At 45.0% G+C, this 22,036-nt stretch overlaps 1 protein-coding gene across 4 annotated transcripts in view; it reads right to left on the reverse strand.

The window, feature by feature from the left end:
* Positions 1 to 1,694: 1,694 nt before the first annotated feature.
* The window catches only part of CELF1 (CUGBP Elav-like family member 1), a 427,681-nt gene continuing 407,339 nt past the window's right edge, over positions 1,695 to 22,036 (reverse strand). For all 4 annotated transcript variants that reach the window (XM_078684502.1, XM_078684500.1, XM_078684498.1 and 1 more), the window contains exon 15: positions 1,695 to 4,454. The gene's annotated coding sequence lies outside the window, so the exon portion shown is untranslated. The remainder of the gene's footprint in view (positions 4,455 to 22,036) is intronic.

Below are 22,036 nucleotides of genomic sequence, written 5' to 3' on the forward strand. Positions count from 1 at the left end.
GTTTGATAATACAAAGACTATAAATATCTGGTGGCAGAACATGTAAATGGTGGGTTATTTACCACCTTTCAAGACATAGTGAATTTCAGAGTACGCAATGCTGCTCAGTATAGTGTGGTGTCTCCGCTTGTTGACGTCTGCGCAACATTTCAAGCATCTAGTGCAGATTGTGAACGAGGGTTCAGCCTCATGAATACCATCAAGAGTAAAGTGAGAACTAGGATAAAGCAGAAGCATTTGGATATGCTGATGAGAATAAAGGCCTACCACCTGAATGGGAAAGTTGACCTCAATAGAGTTTATCAGCACTGAAAAAACGGCAAGGATCACCGTGAGAAGCAACCATGTCACCCATCTAATGATGGCATTGGACTTGTGTGAACAGCTCTCTCCCACAGTCCATGTTTGCCTGGATGTCACACTTTTACAAACTATCTCTGGTGGGATAGCCTAACATTACTCAGTATCTTCCACATCAAATTGTAAATATGTTATGTAATTTCGTAACTTATTGTGTATATATGTTATCTTGAATAGGGTCTCAACATTTCCCCACCCAATGAACAGTGCTCCAGTTAAGAATATTTAGTAAAATCTTATGATGGTACCACCATTGTAGTCTTGTGCTTTTCTAAACCTGAAGTGCACTCGCCTGACTAACCATTTCATGTCATGGTGTGTTTATCCAAATTGCAAACCTGCCTTGAGACCCTTAACACGGTGTTGTATGTGTGGAAATGCACCATCTTTTCACTTTAAGTAAACCTTTGAAATGATATTTGGCGATGCACATGCACGCAGTCTGGTTCCTGGTGCACAAAGCCATGGTTGCAGCGCAGAGACACTCCACTGCCACACAGAGAAAAAAAAGTGGAGGGAACATTGCTTGTGACTATCAAATATTCTAACAGTTTTAATTTCTTGGCCTGCAATTAGTCACAATCTTGACTTCTTCAAAGAAGCAGGTGTAAGACAACCCATAGCACTCGCCTCTCTCTCCTCACTAAGTTAAGGCTGAAAATTGGAAGCAAATTGAAGACCCAGGCTAGCCCAAAGAGAGGAAAGACCAATAATTCTGGACCAGGCACAGATCACCAAACAAAAGACTATCATGAGACAAGTACCAAGCCACAAATGTTCATGCCTCTATGCAATTCAATTAAAAAACATTTTTTCAGCTTCAATTATGAGCTTATCAGGACATTGTGGTCAAACCAATTACACTCGCCTTTCTCCTGGTGCCTCGCCAAGGTACGGCTGGTACTTACAGACAAGATAACGATGCTAGAGCCACGCGCTGGTGAAAGGTAATGCTGCAACTTTTAGATCCTCCATGATGCACATGGAAATTAAAATAGAGAATGTGAAGCAAACCATCACAGTTCGAACCAAGTGTTTTGCTCTATCTGAGTGAGCTTACAGTCTGAGCTGGGTAGGATTAAGTGTGCACTATTTTGTGAGTGACTTTCCCAGGAGGCGAGTCTTCATCAAGATTTTTAAGGCAGTGAGCCAAAGGTTTAGATCTCACCAGCAGTGAGGAACCAAAGATATTCCTGAGGAGAAGTCTTGTGCTTACGTTTTTTGGATAGCAAGCATAGGCACTGGGGTTTGTTCATCATTCTGAATTTTTGGGAAAGCAGATGCAGCACAAACATTACTTTGCCTGGTGAAAGAGAAGTCAGAGACGACACTGGTTTTTCTCAAACAATTTAATAGCAAATAAACACAGGGAGGTAACACACTTGTACAAAATTATTTTGTCAGGGTGAACGTGTGTGTGCAATTAAAACATCCATAAGTACCCCACTGGGACAAAGGAAAAAAAAAGAGCACAAATAATCCTTAAACACAGACTTGCTGGCTCTTTCGACTTGAACATATTGCTTTTCAAGCTTCAAGTCTACAAACTTGCATCCAAGTAAATTGATGAACAAGTGGCCTCCTGCTTTTCTTTTTAAACCATTAAAGTAAATCCATTATTTCTACATATTACAACACTTTGTCACACTGGAAAAAAAGATAAAACAATACAGACATTTAACTTTGCAAATCAAAACAAGAACAAATAGAAACCTCGGGGAAAAGAAGCGTGTCGAGTGTATACGAGACCTGGATCCTGGTCTCCGCTTCTGCAGGCAGAACAGCCGGTCACCTTCTCTGCAGCCCGCCGGTGGAACGCTTTGCGCAAGAGCAAGTCTGCTATGCAGCTGGGGTGGTCCGCATCTATGGGGCAGTCAGCAATGTACAGAAGGTAATAGCCAGTGTCTCTAAGCAGTGTGTCTCGGCCAAATGTAGAGCCATTAGGAGCGAGATCACTGCCTGCAAGAGGCAGAGTACTAAGTGTAATGGGGCAGATATATCCACCTGCTGTTTGGGCACAGGTGACCTCTGCTACAGGAAGGATGGGTATTTGGAAGTGAGGTCAAACCTTCAAAGTAAGCTGTCAAGGAAGGAGGGGCGAAGTTAGCATCTATGATGGTTACCTATCTGGGAGGGGCGCGGATCTGCAAGGAGTCATGTTAGGAGCAGTCAGTCCTAAAGTGTCAGAGAGTCCTAGTATAGAAGGGTAGTGCAGATAGAATCTCTCCAGCCAACGGGCAGCAGGGATGGTCAGTGGCACGGTTTTCTTTTAAGCTTCACATTGAGAGATAGTCACTTTATATCATTTTCTAGTAGAAAAGGCAAAAAAACTGTACAAAACCCTTGTGTTAAATACAATCAGTTTGTACCAATATAAAAGCCCACAGGTTTGTCTTCAAAAGATTTTTTTTGTTTTTTAATTATTCACAAAAAGCAGCCATAAATCAGAGGCTAATGTGCTCTACAATCTCAAATCCATTAAAATCAAGCAAAATAAAAGATATAAAGGGAGGAAAGAAATAAAAGAACTGGACCAGAATTGAGCAGCAGTGCTCCGTCACAATCAAATTTGGCATTTTTTTTGTATCGAGAAAAGGATTCCACAGGTTTCTGCATTTGAGGCGTGAAGGAACGCTGCTGCTCTCTAGCTCCACTATCCTCCGCCAAGAATCGAGCTGTGCGTTTAGAGTGAGCCATTCAGGTTTGCAGTGCACTTACCATATGGCCTTGCTTTCAATTGACTTCTTCACATTTCCAGCTAAACTAGATCCACTGATGACCCCCAATGATGCCTAGAAACACCTCTACACGCCCAACTATGTACCCAGCAGTCCTGCCATCAACCCTTGTTGTGCTAAGTCTTCTACCAGTGTTTGCATTGTTGGCCTTCTACATAGTTCGTCTCATTTGACTCCCAACTACCTCCTAGCCATCTTGGGTTCCAAAAAAGAAACTCCCCCCTGAGCGTAGTTCATTCAAGAGTCGCTAGTTGCTGAGACAACAGCACTACTGACACTCCACAAGAGGCTAGACCCTGTTGGAAAGATAACAGATGGGTCATTAAATGTCCAGTGTTACACAGGGTTGCAGGAATTGGTTGTAATGAGCAGCTCACTCAGTACAATAAACGCACAGATCGATTTTGGGGGATGGGTGATTAAACGTGTTCATTACAAAATGAGAATAAACTCACCAACCCCAGGTACAGCGTATCAAAGAGTAAGGGTAAGCCTTGGTGAGATACACTGAAAGGGGGAGTCAGAGGACATGTTGGGAGCAGCAAGGGTCTGTACACAGACTTGGAGAACTTGGCTATCCAGCTCTACTCCAGCATTTCAAGAAAAACAGACATTACTTGTTTCTGCAGAGCATGATGAGATGAACAGAGCTGGATCACCAAACTGGTCCATCACGCAGTGCCTTCCCCAGGCAGAACTTAGAGAAGCTTAGATCTCAGTTCTCTGCGCAGAGCAGGCACTACTGCGGGGGACAACTCCAACTCAACACTCCTCTCCCTTAAGCACAAGGATCTACTCCTTGTCAAGAGCTTTTCTGTGGCTGTTTAGCGGAGAACTGGGCCTTTCAGCAGGACTTGAATAGACCAAGCATCACCCACAAGAACAAGCTCATGTCCCAAGTCACCCCCTCCCCCCCTTAGAGTTGTGTTTTTTTTTCTTCTTTTCTGGACTCAGCCTTGCATCTGTATGTTCAGACAGAAATAACTAAACGAGTGTGCTAGCAAGGCTGCTCCAGAAACTGCTACAAAGAATCTATAACAAGAGCAAGTGCTTAGTTTACCAACGTCTAGAAAAATAGATTTTTTAAATATTCAAATGCAAAGTTGAAATGTTTCCTCCCTCTCAGCAGTGTTTCTAGAAGGAATCAGCTAGCAGCACAACAGAAAAGAAAAAACAAAGGAAGAACAAATTAACATGATAAAATAACAAATACACATCAGTATCAAAGGTTAACACAGGGTCAAAGGTGAGAGTTCAAGCATCAGAGAAGCTGAAGAGACAAGGATTTGGACGATGTACTTGAACGCCACACCGACATGCTTTAGGCACAACGATGAACAAACGGCAGGGAGGAATCTGGAAAAAACAAACCAGAGACAGGAGAATGGCTGAGTAACACAAAGCAAAACATCACATCACAAGAGGGGAGGGGACGAGATGGTGAACAGAACGCAATGCACCAGAAGAGAGGTGCAGACAGCAATCCATCAACTAGTGATGTAGGTGGCAGCAGTCATGGGTAGATCAACCCCCAAAGCAATGAACTAGAGGAAGCTTGAGGGCAGGGGGCGTTTGGGAGAAATAGATAACCAATCAATGCATCTTTGCGGTGTGGGGGCAGCGACAAAGGTGAACATGGGGAAAGGCTAAAAAAGAAATGCATCACATGAGAGGGTAGGGAGAAGTGTCAATTAACAAAACCAAATATCAGACCTGACGGGTAGAACTCATCAAAATCAGGGCGAACAATGCGGGCAGGTCTTAACTGAAGGGTGAAACGGATTCATGCCACCATTACAGGACGCAGAAGGGAGAGGAACAGCAACCTGTGATTAGCAAGGGACATGTGACATGGAATGGAACCTGGGAGTCTGATGTGAAGGGCAGACATGAGAAGCTGTGATGAGGAACCTGGGAGTCTGATGTGAAGGGCGGACATGAGAAGCTGTGATTAGGAACCTGGGAGTCTGATGTTAAGGGCGGACATGAGAAGCTGTGATGAGGAACCTGGGAGTCTGATGTGAAGGGCAGACATGAGAAGCTGTGATGAGGAACCTGGGAGTCTGATGTGAAGGGCAGACATGAGAAGCTGGGAGTCTGATGTGAAGGGCAGACATGAGAAGCTGTGATGAGGAACCTGGGAGTCTGATGTGAAGGGCGGACATGAGAAGCTGTGATTAGGAACCTGGGAGTCTGATGTGAAGGGCGGACATGAGAAGCTGTGATTAGGAACCTGGGAGTCTGATGTGAAGGGCAGACATGAGAAGCTGCGATGAGGAACCTGGGAGTCTGATGTGAAGGGCAGACATGAGAAGCTGTGATTAGGAACCTGGAGTCTGATGTGAAGGGCAGACATGAGAAGCTGTGATGAGGAACCTGGAGTCTGATGTGAAGGGCGGACATGAGAAGCTGCGATGAGGAACCTGGGAGTCTGATGTGAAGGGCGGACATGAGAAGCTGCGATGAGGAACCTGGGAGTCTGATGTGAAGGGCAGACATGAGAAGCTGTGATGAGGAACCTGGGAGTCTGATGTGAAGGGCAGACATGAGAAGCTGTGATGAGGAACCTGGGAGTCTGATGTGAAGGGCAGACATGAGAAGCTGTGATGAGGAACCTGGGAGTCTGATGTGAAGGGCAGACATGAGAAGCTGTGATGAGGAACCTGGGAGTCTGATGTGAAGGGCAGACATGAGAAGCTGTGATGAGGAACCTGGGAGTCTGATGTGAAGGGCAGACATGAGAAATTGCGATGAGGAACCTGGGAGTCTGATGTGAAGGGCAGACATGAGAAGCTGCGATGAGGAACCTGGGAGTCTGATGTGAAGGGCGGACATGAGAAGCTGTGATGAGGAACCTGGAGTCTGATGTGAAGGGCAGACATGAGAAGCTGTGATTAGGAACCTGGAGTCTGATGTGAAGGGCAGACATGAGAAGCTGTGATTAGGAACCTGGGAGTCTGATGTGAAGGGCGGACATGAGAAGCTGTGATTAGGAACCTGGGAGTCTGATGTGAAGGGCGGACATGAGAAGCTGTGATTAGGAACCTGGGAGTCTGATGTGAAGGGCAGACATGAGAAGCTGTGATGAGGAACCTGGGAGTCTGATGTGAAGGGCAGACATGAGAAGCTGCGATGAGGAACCTGGGAGTCTGATGTGAAGGGCAGACATGAGAAGCTGCGATGAGGAACCTGGGAGTCTGATGTGAAGGGCAGACATGAGAAGCTGTGATTAGGAACCTGGGAGTCTGATGTGAAGGGCAGACATGAGAAGCTGTGATTAGGAACCTGGGAGTCTGATGTGAAGGGCAGACATGAGAAGCTGCGATGAGGAACCTGGGAGTCTGAGGTGAAGGGCAGACATGAGAAGCTGTGATGAGGAACCTGGGAGTCTGATGTGAAGGGCGGACATGAGAAGCTGTGATGAGGAACCTGGGAGTCTGATGTGAAGGGCGGACATGAGAAGCTGTGATGAGGAACCTGGGAGTCTGATGTGAAGGGCGGACATGAGAAGCTGTGATTAGGAACCTGGGAGTCTGATGTGAAGGGCAGACATGAGAAGCTGCGATGAGGAACCTGGGAGTCTGATGTGAAGGGCAGACATGAGAAGCTGTGATTAGGAACCTGGGAGTCTGATGTGAAGGGCAGACATGAGAAGCTGTGATTAGGAACCTGGGAGTCTGATGTGAAGGGCAGACATGAGAAGCTGTGATGAGGAACCTGGGAGTCTGATGTGAAGGGCAGACATGAGAAGCTGTGATGAGGAACCTGGGAGTCTGATGTGAAGGGCAGACATGAGAAGCTGCGATGAGGAACCTGGGAGTCTGATGTGAAGGGCAGACATGAGAAGCTGTGATGAGGAACCTGGGAGTCTGATGTGAAGGGCGGACATGAGAAGCTGTGATTAGGAACCTGGGAGTCTGATGTGAAGGGCGGACATGAGAAGCTGTGATTAGGAACCTGGGAGTCTGATGTGAAGGGCAGACATGAGAAGCTGTGATGAGGAACCTGGGAGTCTGATGTGAAGGGCAGACATGAGAAGCTGTGATGAGGAACTTGGGAGTCTGATGTGAAGGGCAGACATGAGAAGCTGTGATTAGGAACCTGGGAGTCTGATGTGAAGGGCGGACATGAGAAGCTGTGATGAGGAACCTGGGAGTCTGATGTGAAGGTTAGACATGAGAAGCTGTGATTAGGAACCTGGAGTCTGATGTGAAGGGCAGACATGAGAAGCTGTGATGAGGAACCTGGGAGTCTGATGTGAAGGGCAGACATGAGAAGCTGTGATGAGGAACCTGGAGTCTGATGTGAAGGGCAGACATGAGAAGCTGTGATGAGGAACCTGGAGTCTGATGTGAAGGGCGGACATGAGAAGCTGCGATGAGGAACCTGGGAGTCTGATGTGAAGGGCAGACATGAGAAGCTGTGATGAGGAACCTGGGAGTCTGATGTGAAGGGCGGACATGAGAAGCTGTGATGAGGAACCTGGGAGTCTGATGTGAAGGGCAGACATGAGAAGCTGTGATGAGGAACCTGGGAGTCTGATGTGAAGGGCAGACATGAGAAGCTGTGATGAGGAACCTGGGAGTCTGATGTGAAGGGCAGACATGAGAAGCTGTGATTAGGAACCTGAGAGTCTGATGTGAAGGGCAGACATGAGAAGCTGTGATGAGGAACCTGGGAGTCTGATGTGAAGGGCAGACATGAGAAGCTGTGATTAGGAACCTGAGAGTCTGATGTGAAGGGCAGACATGAGAAGCTGTGATGAGGAACCTGGGAGTCTGATGTGAAGGGCAGACATGAGAAGCTGCGATTAGGAACCTGGAGTCTGATGTGAAGGGCAGACATGAGAAGCTGTGATGAGGAACCTGGGAGTCTGATGTGAAGGGCGGACGTGAGAAGCTGTGATTAGGAACCTGGGAGTCTGATGTGAAGGGCAGACATGAGAAGCTGTGATTAGGAACCTGGGAGTCTGATGTTAAGGGCGGACATGAGAAGCTGTGATTAGGAACCTGGGAGTCTGATGTGAAGGGCAGACATGAGAAGCTGCGATGAGGAACCTGGGAGTCTGATGTGAAGGGCAGACATGAGAAGCTGCGATGAGGAACCTGGGAGTCTGATGTGAAGGGCAGACATGAGAAGCTGTGATTAGGAACCTGGAGTCTGATGTGAAGGGCAGACATGAGAAGCTGTGATTAGGAACCTGGGAGTCTGATGTGAAGGGCAGACATGAGAAGCTGTGATTAGGAACCTGGGAGTCTGATGTGAAGGGCGGACATGAGAAGCTGTGATGAGTCACCTGGGAGTCTGATGTGAAGGGCAGACATGAGAAGCTGTGATTTGCAAGGGATATGCGAGGTAGAAAAGGAACCCAGGAGTCTGATATGTAGGACAGACAAAGGCCACCTACTACAAAAGACGGTGCAAAAGGGGTTCGGAGCGACAAAATGGAGAGAGGCAAGACAAATGGAGAACAGCATATCACAAATAGAGATGGAAGTTGTGGAGGTGGCTTAACAGTTACACAAAGTAATACATCACAGGGAGGGGAGACAGAGTGCAGCTACTTACCTGTAACACTGCTTCTTGAGAATGAGTACCTTCGCTAAATCGCACGCGTATAGAGCACCCCATTAAGAGTCAGGTGAGGATCTATACATATTTTAAGAACTCACTCAGTAAAGCTTTGGCTTTAATAGGAGCAGCCAGTTTTTAAAGAAAATCCAGACAGTTAAACAAGATCCAATAACTCCCTGAATCCGAAGGAGATTTTCTTGTAAGTTAACATACGACTAAAGGAGGTACACACACGAAAGTCCCAGTGTTACAAGTGTAAAAAAAACTCCTTCTGCATTCACATGCAGGCGAATAAAGCAGCAGGTAATCACGAAGGTGAGAAACAAGGTAACGAATGTTCAAACAGAGCCAGTATTTAAAGATCACAGTGCCAACATGAGGTGAAAGCTGCTAGATTGCCTTCAGCTTTTTCCCCGAATCCAACAGAACCTGTGAACCAACATCTCCATGCAGATTTCAGCAAGCATACACTGTACAAAAGAGCTGTGCTGGCAGCCTCATTCTTATCTAGAGACCAAACAAATAACACATTTGCAAATTTCCTACCTCCAGTTTTCTGATATACTGCAATTAAAATCTGCAAGTGCTTAGCTTACAGCTTTCTGATGCACTATACTAACGGGGTGCAAACGACGAGCTCGCAAACCAGAGGCAGTGTTATCTACTTTGTTCCAAGTTCCCAGATAATAGGATGAAAACACTGAGGTACCTGGAAAATATTCGCTCCACTGGCATAACATATCTAGAACTAGTATCTAATGTAAGGCTTTGTTTAGAATCCCGAGACACCCAGTTTCCTGTGTGTAACCTTTTGTATACAACTTCCTGTCCCCAGACACGAACACCGCTGCACTCTAACTGAAACAGCTCTTAAATCTCTCTTGGGGGCGACAGTGAATGTCTACTCCAGATGTAGGTGTTCGAGATCAAACTAGTTACCTACCTAGAACGATAGTTTTGCAGCTATGTTTATTGCGCCATTTGGTGCTTGGAGACAGAAGGTGCTATTTATTTTCCTTTAGGGGTGCGGGTGAAACCAGATCCATCTGGCTTTGGCTACCACCCCACTTTTGTGTGTGGGTGTAGTCCTCGGATTATTTTTTACTCTCTGGGTTGTGATTGTGTATGCCTGTTGCACAAACGTAATATTTGTATGTTTTATTGTGGTGAGAAATGCAGGTCTCTTTTACCCTGTAGATAAAAAAGGGCCTGTTCTGTGGCGCATACATACTGAAGTGTGTGTGTATATATATATATATATATATATATATATATATATATATATATATATATATATATATATATATATATATATATATATGAAAAATACCGCTCCTCCTCTGCACGCTCTGCGCTCGCAGCCCACGCTTCCACGCCAGCAAGTAGAGGACCGGACCAACAAGTCAGCAAGATGTGATTTTTTATTTCTGCATCACCCACAGAACCAGCGACGCGTTTCGGGCCAAGGTGCCCTTGTTCACGCTGCCAATATATATATATATATATATATATATATATATATATATATATATATATATATATATATATATATATATATATATATATAACGCACATGGGGATGTCCAACAAAACGAGAGGCACTCAGGTACACAAGATCTTTTCCCCATTAGCTTTTATTAGGTCAACAATAGCTCTCGCCAGTCAATTCAGCATCGGGCTGCACATCCGGACGCGTTTCGGGTATCTCCCTTACTCGGCGGCATTGCAGTCCGTGAACACCATCGGAGCCCCACCTTCTCTATTATGCTCAATCGCACGGCCTGATTGACTGCTCAATTATGAGTCTATACGTTGCATTATGGATGGTGAAGTCCTTCTTAAAATGGTGCCCAATAGTTAATGCAGTTTGTCAGCTTCCAATGAGCCCCGGAGACAGCACATTGTAAAATCCTCCTTATGTGCCCCACAATGGAGCCACTTACTTCGTGGCCTTGCTGTTTTCCCAAGTGGTGCCCCTCAGCGGCAGGACGGCCGTTTTAAACATTACGCTCGTGCGTATTGACTGGCGAGAGCTATTGTTGACCTAATAAAAGCTAATGGGGAAAAGCTCTTGTGTACCTGAGTGCCTCTCGTTTTGTTGGACATCCCCACGTGCGTAATATATATTTATATTTTTCCCTTTGCCCATACTGAAAAAGTGTTATTTTTTCATGTATGCATGCACCAAGTAGTTGCATAAGTGTGGTATAATTTTGAAAGGCTACCCGGTATTATAAAAGGACGAGTGTAGCTCGTTTTTTTTACTTATATACTATATTCGGGGCAGGAAGTGGCAGGAAGTGTGTCTTGAGTTTTTAATTTCATTTATTTGCTAATCTTTTCTGCTAATTACTTTTGTTGTTTATCTTGTAAGTTTTTCCCTCCTTCACAGGGGGGCAGGAAGGTTGAATGTGAATCTAGAAAAGTTCAAACCGCAAAACTATCGTTACACGTAGTTTACTTGTTTCTTCGGCAGCACGAACATCTAGATTCCCATACACTGCATCGATTTTGTAGCAGTTTTGGTCGGGTGGGCTGAAGGGAGTGAAGTTCTAGCAGATGCCAGAAAAAACATTGTGTGGTTTCCCACTAGTACCTGAGAGCGTGAGACCTCTCACTGTTTGCAAATAGTATTACGTGTTCCCACTATGTACATGTAGTGTGTGTACATATATTTAATGAATAATCAATGAAGCCGCCCCACTGCAACTAAAGAGAGTCTCCACCAAGATGTCGAACCCTTGGTATGATGGCAGACTCAACGAAGACAGGCGGGCTATGCGAATGGCAGAACGCACATGGAGCTCAGTCCCCTCATCGCGGCATCGCAAAATACTTAAGAGCAAGAGAAATGCCTACTTTAGGAAAATAAAGCGCGCAAAATCTGATTTCTTCAGCCTCCAGCTGGACCAAGCAAAAAACAGACCAAGAAAGCTGTTCGAACTAGTCAAAACTCAAACCAAGACGCAACCCCTTCTCTCAAACGACTCAACAATCATCATCCCACACTGTGAAGACTTTTCTGCCTTCTTTAAGCTAAAGACCGACAACATAAGGAATGACCTCCTTAATGATGTAAGACGATACCCGAGCATCACCAAAATGCCCGACACCCAACCTAAAAATAACGCCTCCTTGTCGTCATTCGAAACCTACTCAGAAGAAGCAATACACAAACTGCTCGGCTCCTTGAAACCCTCTAATCACCTCACAGACCCATTACCTGCCAATGCTGTTAGAGACTTCATCCCCGTGCTTCTCCCACTCTGGACTAAAATCATTAACAGCTCCCTTCAGCAAGGTCTCATTCCAGACTACCTCAAAGTGGGGCAAGTCACGCCCATACTCAAGAAACCGACAGCTGATCCGGCTGACTTAAAGAACTACCGCCCTATCACCAATATCCCCACCCTGGCCAAACTGCTGGAGAAATGTGTCCAACTAACAAAACACATTGATCAGTTCGAACTCCTCGACCCTCACCAATCAGGCTTCCGGGCGAAACACAGCACGGAGACGGCCATGACACACATAATTGATGACGCCCTCCAAATCCTGGATCGCAACGACTCCTGCCTCCTCATTCTCCTGGACCTCTCCTCAGCATTCGACACAGTCAAACATGAGAACCTATTAGAGCTCCTAAATACCAGAATGGGCTTATCCGGGACTGTACTCAAATGGTTCACTTCCTTCCTTCACAACCGATCCCAGAAGTTCAAGATTAACAACGTGCTGTCCTCTCCAGTGCCAGTAGATTTAGGCGTCCCACAAGGATCTTCCCTCTCACCCACGCTGTTCAACCTCATCATGGAACCACTCGCTACCCTGCTCCAGGCATCCAATGTACACTTCCACATGTATGCCGATGACACTCAACTATACCTAAAGGTACAATCCCCGGAAGATATCAAACTTCTGAACTGCACACTTAGGAACACCCAATCTTGGTTGGCCGACAATCACCTCAAACTAAATGCATTGAAAACTGAGTTCCTCCTGATATCACCCCCTGCGAAAATTACCACCACCCAAATATGGCTCAATCACCTAACCGCACTCAATGACTAACCCACCATCGTGGACTCTGCGAAGTCCTTAGGCATCACACTTGACGCAAAGCTCAATATGCAACAGCACATTAGCAAAGCAACGAAAGGAGCTAACTTTCAAATTAACACTCTAAGGAAACGCAAACCCTTCCTCCCAGCCAAGGACTTCCAAACTGCTGTACAAGCACTAGTCATCCCCCGCATAGACTATGGAATTGTGGCCCTCAGCGGTCTCCCTCAAGCAACAACAGCACCCCTAAGAGCCTCCCTAAATGCGGCCGCGAGACTCATTTCGGGCTCAAGGAAACACTCTCATATAACTCCTGACCTGAAATCGCTGAAATGGCTTCCCCTCGAAGCCAGAATACAATTGAAAATTGCGGTTATGACACACTCAGCCATACACCACAAGGCTCCCACCTACCTCACTCAAAAGCTGACTATATCAGGAGGTTCGAGATCCAATAGAAGTACTAAAAGTCTGCTCCTGAAACCTCGTAGATTCCGTAAGGAAAAAACCTACAAGCGCTCCTTCTCAGGAATGGCACCGAATGCACTCCCTCCTGAAACGAGGATTATCTCCTCCACTGTACTCTTCAAGAAAGAAGTGAAAGCCATCCTTATGGCCAAGTTTACATGATCCACACTGTTGCTGCTCAGAGTCTATGCACCGATCTTGTAACGTTTGGATAATTAGTGATCCATTAACTTTCTGTTCATGACCTATTGACCTCTTTTGCAGTTGGATCATAGACCCTGCACCGTACTATAGTATTGTCTTTTAAGTGTTTACTGATATCCACTGATCTCTATGGCAGCTGGATCAGAGTCCCTCTGCATCACCCTATCCTAATGTCTATTTGAATGTTTAATATTATCTTTAGACCTGTGTTGTAGCTAGCTCAGACTCAGCACTGTCTTATATTTTTGTCTATTTGAGTGTTCTCTGCTACCTCATGATCTCTATTTTAGTTAGATCAAAGACTCTACACCACCTTTTTCTACTGTCTAGCTGAGTGTTTACCTGTATCTTATTGCACATGATTGTTATCCTATTATGCTACCGTGCACTATACTGTACCCAATTACTATGTCTACTCACCCTACTCTAAAGCGCTCTGATATCTGTTAAGATCTTGTACGCGCTATATAAAACTTTGAATAAATAAATAAATTTACATATACTGAAAGTAAAGGTGCGTATATATACATATATATACATACACACATATATATATATATATATACACATATATACACATATATACATTTATATACATATACATATACATATACATATATATATATATATATATATATATATATATATGTGGGGAAGTGTGGCTCAGGGGTTAGAGGCAGCAGACCCGGAATCTGAGATCGGTCCTGGACCAGGGTTCAATTCCCCGCCTCGGCGGGTCTTGGGCTAAAAATTCCACGGACTCGATAATTCTCGCCCCGGTGCCTCCTCGACTCACGGGTTCACACTCTGCGCAATAGCTTGCTTAATCTCCACAACGGCCCCTCGCGGCGGGATGCCTGACTTTCACCTTGTGGATACCCTGCTATCTCACAGGGGAATACCAGGAAGGGTTCCCTAAGCAAGCGCCGGGAAACCCACTGCGGGTAGCTGTGCGCTATATAAGCTCAACTACATTTACATTTACATATAGACACACACACACACCTCCCCTGGACAGACATGAGAGTGCATGTACTTATCTATACACATGATGTGGGCAACTGTGGAACTGTATTTTATTCGGCCGACCCGGTCGATGGAAGCACCGCCGCAGAAGTTAGCGGTCCCACTGCTAGTGCGTTAGATCAGCAGAGTTTGGACTGATTAGGATGAATTTGAACGGGGCAGAACGTTGCCTGTGCCCCGGTGATGTTTTAATATTTGGTTGAAAGGACTGCCTGCAGCCCACTTGGGTTCTATTTTACGAACTATCAGCCCCAGAATGCATTTGTGATGTTTAACTCACCTGAGCGTGATTGATGACATGGAAATAAAGGAGAGACATACGCTGATGGTTGTGTTGCAGGCAGTCATTCAATCTGCAGAAAAGCCTTTGAGAAAGGGAGTGATCCTGAAACGCGTCAGGCTCTGCTGATGCTGGGAGCATGGGTGTCTTCCCTTAACTGGAGTATGCTTACAGTGAGTGCATCCTGCTTGTGGGCAACTGTGTGTGTGTGTATGTGTGTGTGTATGTATGTATGTATATATATTCACTGAAAAAAACATAGGTTTCAGGCCTTATATAGTTAGGAATTAGCATTTAAAAAACCTTTGAAATTCACTCAAAAAACTATAAGTGTTAGGGGTGTTATAGTTAGCTGGACATTTCACTCACACAAAACCATTGAAATTGCTCCTATATAATTAGTTGTACTAACTATATTTCGTGCACCCGCAATCCACTGCTGATGTTGTCACATATTACATCATTCATGACATGGACAGTGACATCACTGATGACATCTCAAATGACATCACTGATGACATCATCCAGTGAATGTGGTTTGCTTCGTTATTTAAATATGCATTATATATATAGCAATTTGCATTGAAGAATGAGTGGATATATAAAAATAAATATTTGGATGGAGGATTTAGTAGCAGTGTAATTGACTGTTTACTTTAACAATCTATAGTTTGTCACTAAATATAGTGGATAGTGACTAAACTGTGTGAATATCTATCACTTTGTCAGTTGTTGTGTAAACTGGTTCTCCAGTTGCTTACTAGCTATGTGAAAGTCTATATTAGTAATTGATTAGTTAACTGAGTATTTGTATGGGAGTGTGAAAGTGCGTGTGGTTCGGTGAGGGGTGTGTGACTGTCCAAAGATGTGTGAATAGTTGATTCAGTAGGTATATGAAGTTAAAACTACATATTCTAATATTTGGCAGTGTATGTGACAGTTGTTGTATATAAATAAGTATACATAAGACTCAATGATTGTGTGAGTGACTGTATGGATAACTTTATACTTGTAATAATGATTATATAATTCACTAAGTATGACTTACTATCTAAATGAATAGAAGAAGTGGTGTTTTTATAAGTGTGTAGCTAAGTAAATATGTAAGTATGATCCATTGTTTGCATAAGTGAGTAGGATGACTTCATATTTTAATAGGTTGTGTGCTGTTTAATGTCGATATAGGTGTATAAGTATTTTTGATAGTGTTCTATTGTTCATTGACAGCATGTATGAGTGAATCTACAGGTAAGTGATTAGATGTGTGTATACATCTATGAATCACTGAGTGGATTTTTAGATACCTCTATTGCTGTAACAATGGATTCAAATATGATACTCTGTATTTTACAAAGAGTGATGAAAGTTTTTACTAGAGAAGGAAACGTATATGATTTTCACGTGGATGCGGTCAACAGTGATGTCATCAGTGATGTCACTGACCATGTCATGAATGATCTAATATGTGACATCAGCAGCAGTGGATTGCGGGTGCGCGAAATAAAGTTAGTACAACTAACTATATAGGAGCAATTTCAATGGTTTTGTATGAGTGAAATGTCCAGCTAACTATAACACCCCTAAAACTTAGTTTTTTGAATGAATTTGCAAGGTTTTTTTAAATACTAATTCCTTATATAAGGCCTGAAACCTATGTTTTTTTCAGTGAATTTCAAAGGTTTTTTAAATGCTAATTCTATTAGCGGATAACGTTTAAATATATTAATAACCTAGTGGGACCACCTGAGCATCCCTAGGGGGTCAGGGTGTTTCTACCCTGCCCCCTTTTTGTGTTCTACACGTTTGTTTTTCTGCTTTCTTGTGCGTCAGGCTACCGAGCACAAGATGGATGCCAACACTTCCTGGTTAGAAGTGTTGACAGCCAATGAGCATGCAGCTTTCTCGGGAAGGCATGCTGATTGGCTGCCACTGTGTCAACACTCCAAACCATGAAGTGTTGGCAGCCATCTTGTGCCTCGGTAGAACCAAGGCACAAGAAAGCAGTGAAACAAAGGTGGAAAACTCGCAAAGGGGGCAGGGTAGAAGCACCCTGAACCCATAAGCCTGCTCAGGGGGTCCCACAAGGAACCCCCAGGCCCAAAAAAAAAATATATATATATTTTTTTAAATTGCTGGGTACCGTACGGTAACTTTTCTTTTATTTGCCTTGGGGGTCCTTGTGGGACCCCCTGAGCAGGTCTAGGGGATCAGGGTGCTTCTACCCTGCCCCCTTTTTGAGTTCTACACGTTTGTTTTTCTGCTTTGCTGTACCTCAGTCTACCGAGGCACAAGATGGCTGCCCACAATTTCTGTTTTGGAGTGTGGACAGACAGTGGCAGCCAATCAGCATGCAGCTCGTGTACGGAGGGATAAGCGTACGGGTAAGCGCTCGGAGCGCGCCTATAGATATGTGTTTTTGAAGTTAATTTTCGTAAAAACCACTGGAGCAATTTTCACCAAATATAGAAAATGCACTTCTGTGTACCAGTCCCTTCAATTTTGCAAAGTTTGGTGTAATTCCATACAGCGGTTCGGCTGTAGCCTTGTCTATTCGTCCTATGGAAATTAACATGGGGAAAACACGTTTTGGGACCCCCCTTTTTTCCTCGGCCCCCGCATGACGAATCCCCCCGAAACTTCCAGGGAAGAAGCGGAGCGGAGCTGGCCTAAATTTTGGGAAATTACACCCAAATTCCTCAACCGGCGCCAAAGTTATTCCCAATAGAATGTTGCGGATTTCCTATGGTAGCTAGGGAAAGAAAGAAAGAAAGAAAAGAAAGAAAGAAAGAAAGAAAAGAAAGAAAGAAAGAAAGAAAGAAAGAAAGAAAGAAAGAAAGAAAGAAAGAAAGAAAGAAAGAAAGAAAGAAAGAAAGAAAGGAAGAAAGGAAGAAAGGAAGAAAGGAAGAAAGGAAGAAAGGAAGAAAGGAAGAAAGGAAGAAAGGAAGAAAGGAAGAAAGGAAGAAAGGAAGAAAGGAAGGAAGGAAGGGAGGGAGGAAGGGAGGAAGGGAGGAAGGGAGGAAGGGAGGAAGGAAGAAAGGAAGAAAGGAAGAAAGGAAGAAAGGAAGAAAGGAAGAAAGGAAGAAAGGAAGAAAGGAAGGAAGGAAGGAAGGAAGGGAGGAAGGGAGGAAGGAAGGGAGGAAGGGAGGAAGGGAGGAAGGAAGGAAGGAAGGAAGGAAGGAAGGAAGGAAGGAAGGAAGGAAGGAAGGAAGGAAGGAGATATATGTATATACATACATACACTCACCTCCCCTGAACTGACCTGAGAGTGCATGTACTTATCTACACACATGATGTGAAACGCTCTATATTGCAGTTACTGGTTAGCAGGTAGACCGCTTTATGTGGGTAAAGTATAATTTTTTTTTACCTAAATATCCTTGGCCCCTATATAATTATTCAGGGTAAGGTTGACTTTGCCTCATTTTATGGAGTGTGTGGTACTTTAATATACTTTAAAGCTGCATGTGTGTATTTTGAGGCCCTTGATGTAACTGCTACCAACCACTAGCTCGGTGCTTAGCTACGCAGATGATGTTTGTATCTGAGTTGATGTAATCGGCCTGTTCTCTCACTTGAAGGCAGCTTTTGAACGCAACCAAAGGCGAGGTGCATGCTGCTGAGATGATGTAGTAATTGTTTTCCTTTCAATGTTGCTGATTTACAGAAAGTATGGTGTATGGTATGAGTTTGTTAGTTATGTGTTTATGTGTAATAACCCCCAAGAAGCTGTGGTTCACCTTGTTATATGAGCAAAGTATCCAAATAGAAAGCTGGTGTGTGAAAAGTTTTAGGGGGGGGGGGGGGGGGGGGGGGGGGAGTGCACAGCCCCCCTCCTCCTGGGGCGGCTCTTCATGCCCCAGGGACCGCCAACTCAATGGGGCTTCTTAAAAAAATAAAGCAGGGGAGGCCCACCCCCGCTGCATCAGGGACCATCACCTCCCCCGGGGCGTATTTCCTTTTAAAAGGGGTGGCACTCAACCCCCCGCACAGCCCCCCCCCCGGGCAAACCCAGGGACCACCACCTCCAAGGGCTTTTTTTAGTGACCAACTCCAACCACCCCCATTGCCCTCCCAGGAACTACTACCTCCCCAGGGCAAAAATAAATAAATGAGGCATGGTCACCCCCTCCTAGAGCCCTAGATGAGCTGGTCCTGAGAAACACCACCCCCTAGGGCCAGATCCAGCAGTGTCTTGCCCCCAGGACATTGCACTTTGCTAAGGCTTGCCATAGCAAACACTACTCCGCTTTCAGGAAGCGAGAGCCTTTGAAGCTTCCTCTTCATGAACCCTGTCCATCCTGGGAGAGGAGGCTTGGCACCTCGTCCCAGGATGTGCATTGTTTCAGGCCCCAGAGAGCAGCAGGCTCTCGACCCAGGGGTCCAGAAACATGTCCGGTGGTAGCAGCTGAAATCCGCCACTCAGCCTGGACCATAGTGCTAGGTTAATTTTCAGGGGGCATCTCTAAGAAACCCTCTGTGTGCATTTTTCAATAAATCCCACACTGGCATCTGTGTGGGTTTAATGTGCTGAGAAGTTTGATACCAAACGTCTCAGTTTTCAGTGTAGCCATTATGGTGCTGTGGAGTTCGTAAGGAAAAACTCATCACCATATACTCTTAATGGCTGCACTGCACTTACAATGTCTGAGAATGGACTTTGCCACTGTAGGGGTACAGGGTTCCTGCAACTGTACCCTCACCACTGGTATAGTGCACCGAACTAGAGGGGTGATTGATCTATGCCAGGGCAGTGGGTTGTAGACATGGCACACAAGGATGTGTGCAATGACGACTATTTTGTTCTGCGCCAAAACACGCATCGTGCAATGTCAGCGTGTGTGTGTAAGGGTACAGGACCTCTAAGGGTGGCACAATAAGTGCTGCAGCCCTTAGAGTCCTTCCCTGGGCACCTGGGTTAAAATTTACCAGGGGCTGACCTGTGGCTGACCGTGTGCCAATTAGGTTTGGTACAGTTTTGGGAAAGCACACAGGCCCTGGGAACCTGATTGTCAGGGACCCAGGGCATATCAAGTCAAAATGCATCATTAGTCTGGCAAAAAGTGGGGTTGTTACTGCAACTTACACCCAACTTCTCACAGTGGACTTATGCAAAGCAGGAGTATCTACAGCACACATGCCTCAAACACACACACACATTTATACACACACACGAAAACAAGTTACTTACCTGTAACTGTAGTTCTCCAGTATTTGAAACTTTCAAAGACTCACATGCTTGAATCATTCTGGGTTTGAGATGGGAGTCCCAGATATATCAAAAAAGCAATTCTTAAATCAATACAAAGCAGAAAATAGGCCTAGGCCCATTTCAGTTTTGTAACCCATCACTCGTTTTGTAAAAGAGACCAAAAATAATCCTTGCACCAATCAGGACCCTTCACCCTCTAGATTAGAACCTTCCTGAGAGAACCTGGGGACTCCCATCTCGACGACGGGGAATGATTCAAGCATGGGAATCTATGAAAGTTACCAATACTGGAGTAACAAATGGTTTCTTACCTGTCGGTGTAGTTTTGCAGCTTGAAGATCATTCTGGATTCACTATGCTGTGCATTATTCCACGGTCTAGTGGTTGAGTCCGGAATCGTAGTCTTTTCTCTCTTTTTTCGTAGCCTAGGTGGGCGTCTACGTCCCACCTTTCGGTGTACTTCCTGCGACGTCGGCACGCTTCCTGCGGAAGCTCCCACCTTTGGGCGCCATCTTCGATTCTTTTTTTCTTGTTTTTGCGATATGTTCATGAATCCTTTTTCAATGTTTTCAAGTTTTTCCTTAAGTAAATGAATTTCCACTTTGTCTCTTAAGGTGTCTGTTTGTATATTGTCCTTGTATTTCCACCTTCTTCTCCTGCCTCATCTTTCTGGCAGAGGTGGGTGGGTTCGCTAGTGAATCCAGAAAGATCTTCAAGCTGCAAAACTACACCGACAGGTAAGAAACTATTTGTTTTGCAGCGTGACTCTTCCTGGATTCACTATGCTGTGCGTAGACTATGTAGCGGTTGGTTATGTTTGTGGCGGTTGGGTGGAAGATAAGCGTTGGTTGTTGAATATATGTTGAAGCACTTTCTGTCCTGCTTGTGCTTCCTTGTTCATTTGTATATCCACGCAGTAGTGCTTAGTGAATGTGTGCACTGAAGCCCATGTTCCCGCCAGGCATGTGTCTTGAATGGGTGTGTTAGCCAGGAAGGCTATTGTTGCTCCCTTTTTCCTGGTAGAGTGGGCGTGTGCCCCCTCTTAGTTCTTGACCTGCCTGTTTCTGGCAGAATTGTATAGTTTGTGCAATCCATCGTGCGATGGTTCCCTGTGTTACTGGTCTACCCAGGAAACTGCTTGCGAAGGACACAAAGAACTGCTTTGTTTTCCTGTGCTCTTTAGTTCTTTCCATGTAATGCATTACTGCCCTTCTAGCGCCCAGAGTGTGCAGCGCCCTCTGCGCTTGTGGATGGTGTCTGAAAGAAGCTTGGTATCTGTATTGTCTGATTCATGTGAAACCTTGACACCACCTTTGGCATAAAGTGTGGGTCCGTTCTCATCACCACTCTGTCATTGTGTATTTGGATACGAGGTTCTTGTAGTGTTAGTGCTTGCAGTTCGCTTACTCTGTGTAGAGAGGCGATTGCCACTAGAAAGGCTGTCTTCATCGTGAGCAATTGCAGTGAGGCCTTATGGATGGGTTCAAAAGGCGGCTTCATAAGCTCTTTTAGGACTAAATTAAGGTTCCAGGCCGGAGGCGGCATCCTTTTTGGTGGTGCGATCTTTTAAGCCCCTTCAAGAAATCTTTTTACTACTTGTGATCTAAAAAAGCTTTTTCCTGTCTCTCCCCTTGTGTAGGCTACTATCGCTGCTAGGTGTACTCTCAGAAAGGTGGAGCTTAGGTTTGACTTCAGCAGGTGTGTTAAATATTTTAGCACCGTTGATTCCTTAGTCATCTTGTGTAGTTTTTCCCTGATGCACCATTGTGTGAATCTTTTCCATTTTGCCACATAGCACCACCGTGTGGTAGGTCTCCTTGCCTCTCGTAGCACCCGCAGTGTGGTCTCCGGCAGTTTCAGGTGTGCGATCTCTATGTCTTCAGGAGCCATGCCGCTATGCAGAGGCTCGCTGGCTCTGGTTGGAGTACCTCTCCATTTTGCATGGAGTGTAATCCTTTCTTTTCCAGAACTTGTGAGGTGGTCCCTGCACCATCTCCACTATCTGTGAGAACGAATAGTTTCTTACCGGTCAGTGTAGTTTTGGAGCTTGAAGATCTTTCTGGATTCACCATGCTGTGCATTATTCCGCAGTCGGGTCCGGATTCATAGTCTTTT

This window comes from Lissotriton helveticus, chromosome 3_2 (assembly GCF_964261635.1).
Source record: "Lissotriton helveticus chromosome 3_2, aLisHel1.1, whole genome shotgun sequence".
NCBI lineage: Eukaryota > Metazoa > Chordata > Amphibia > Caudata > Salamandridae > Lissotriton > Lissotriton helveticus.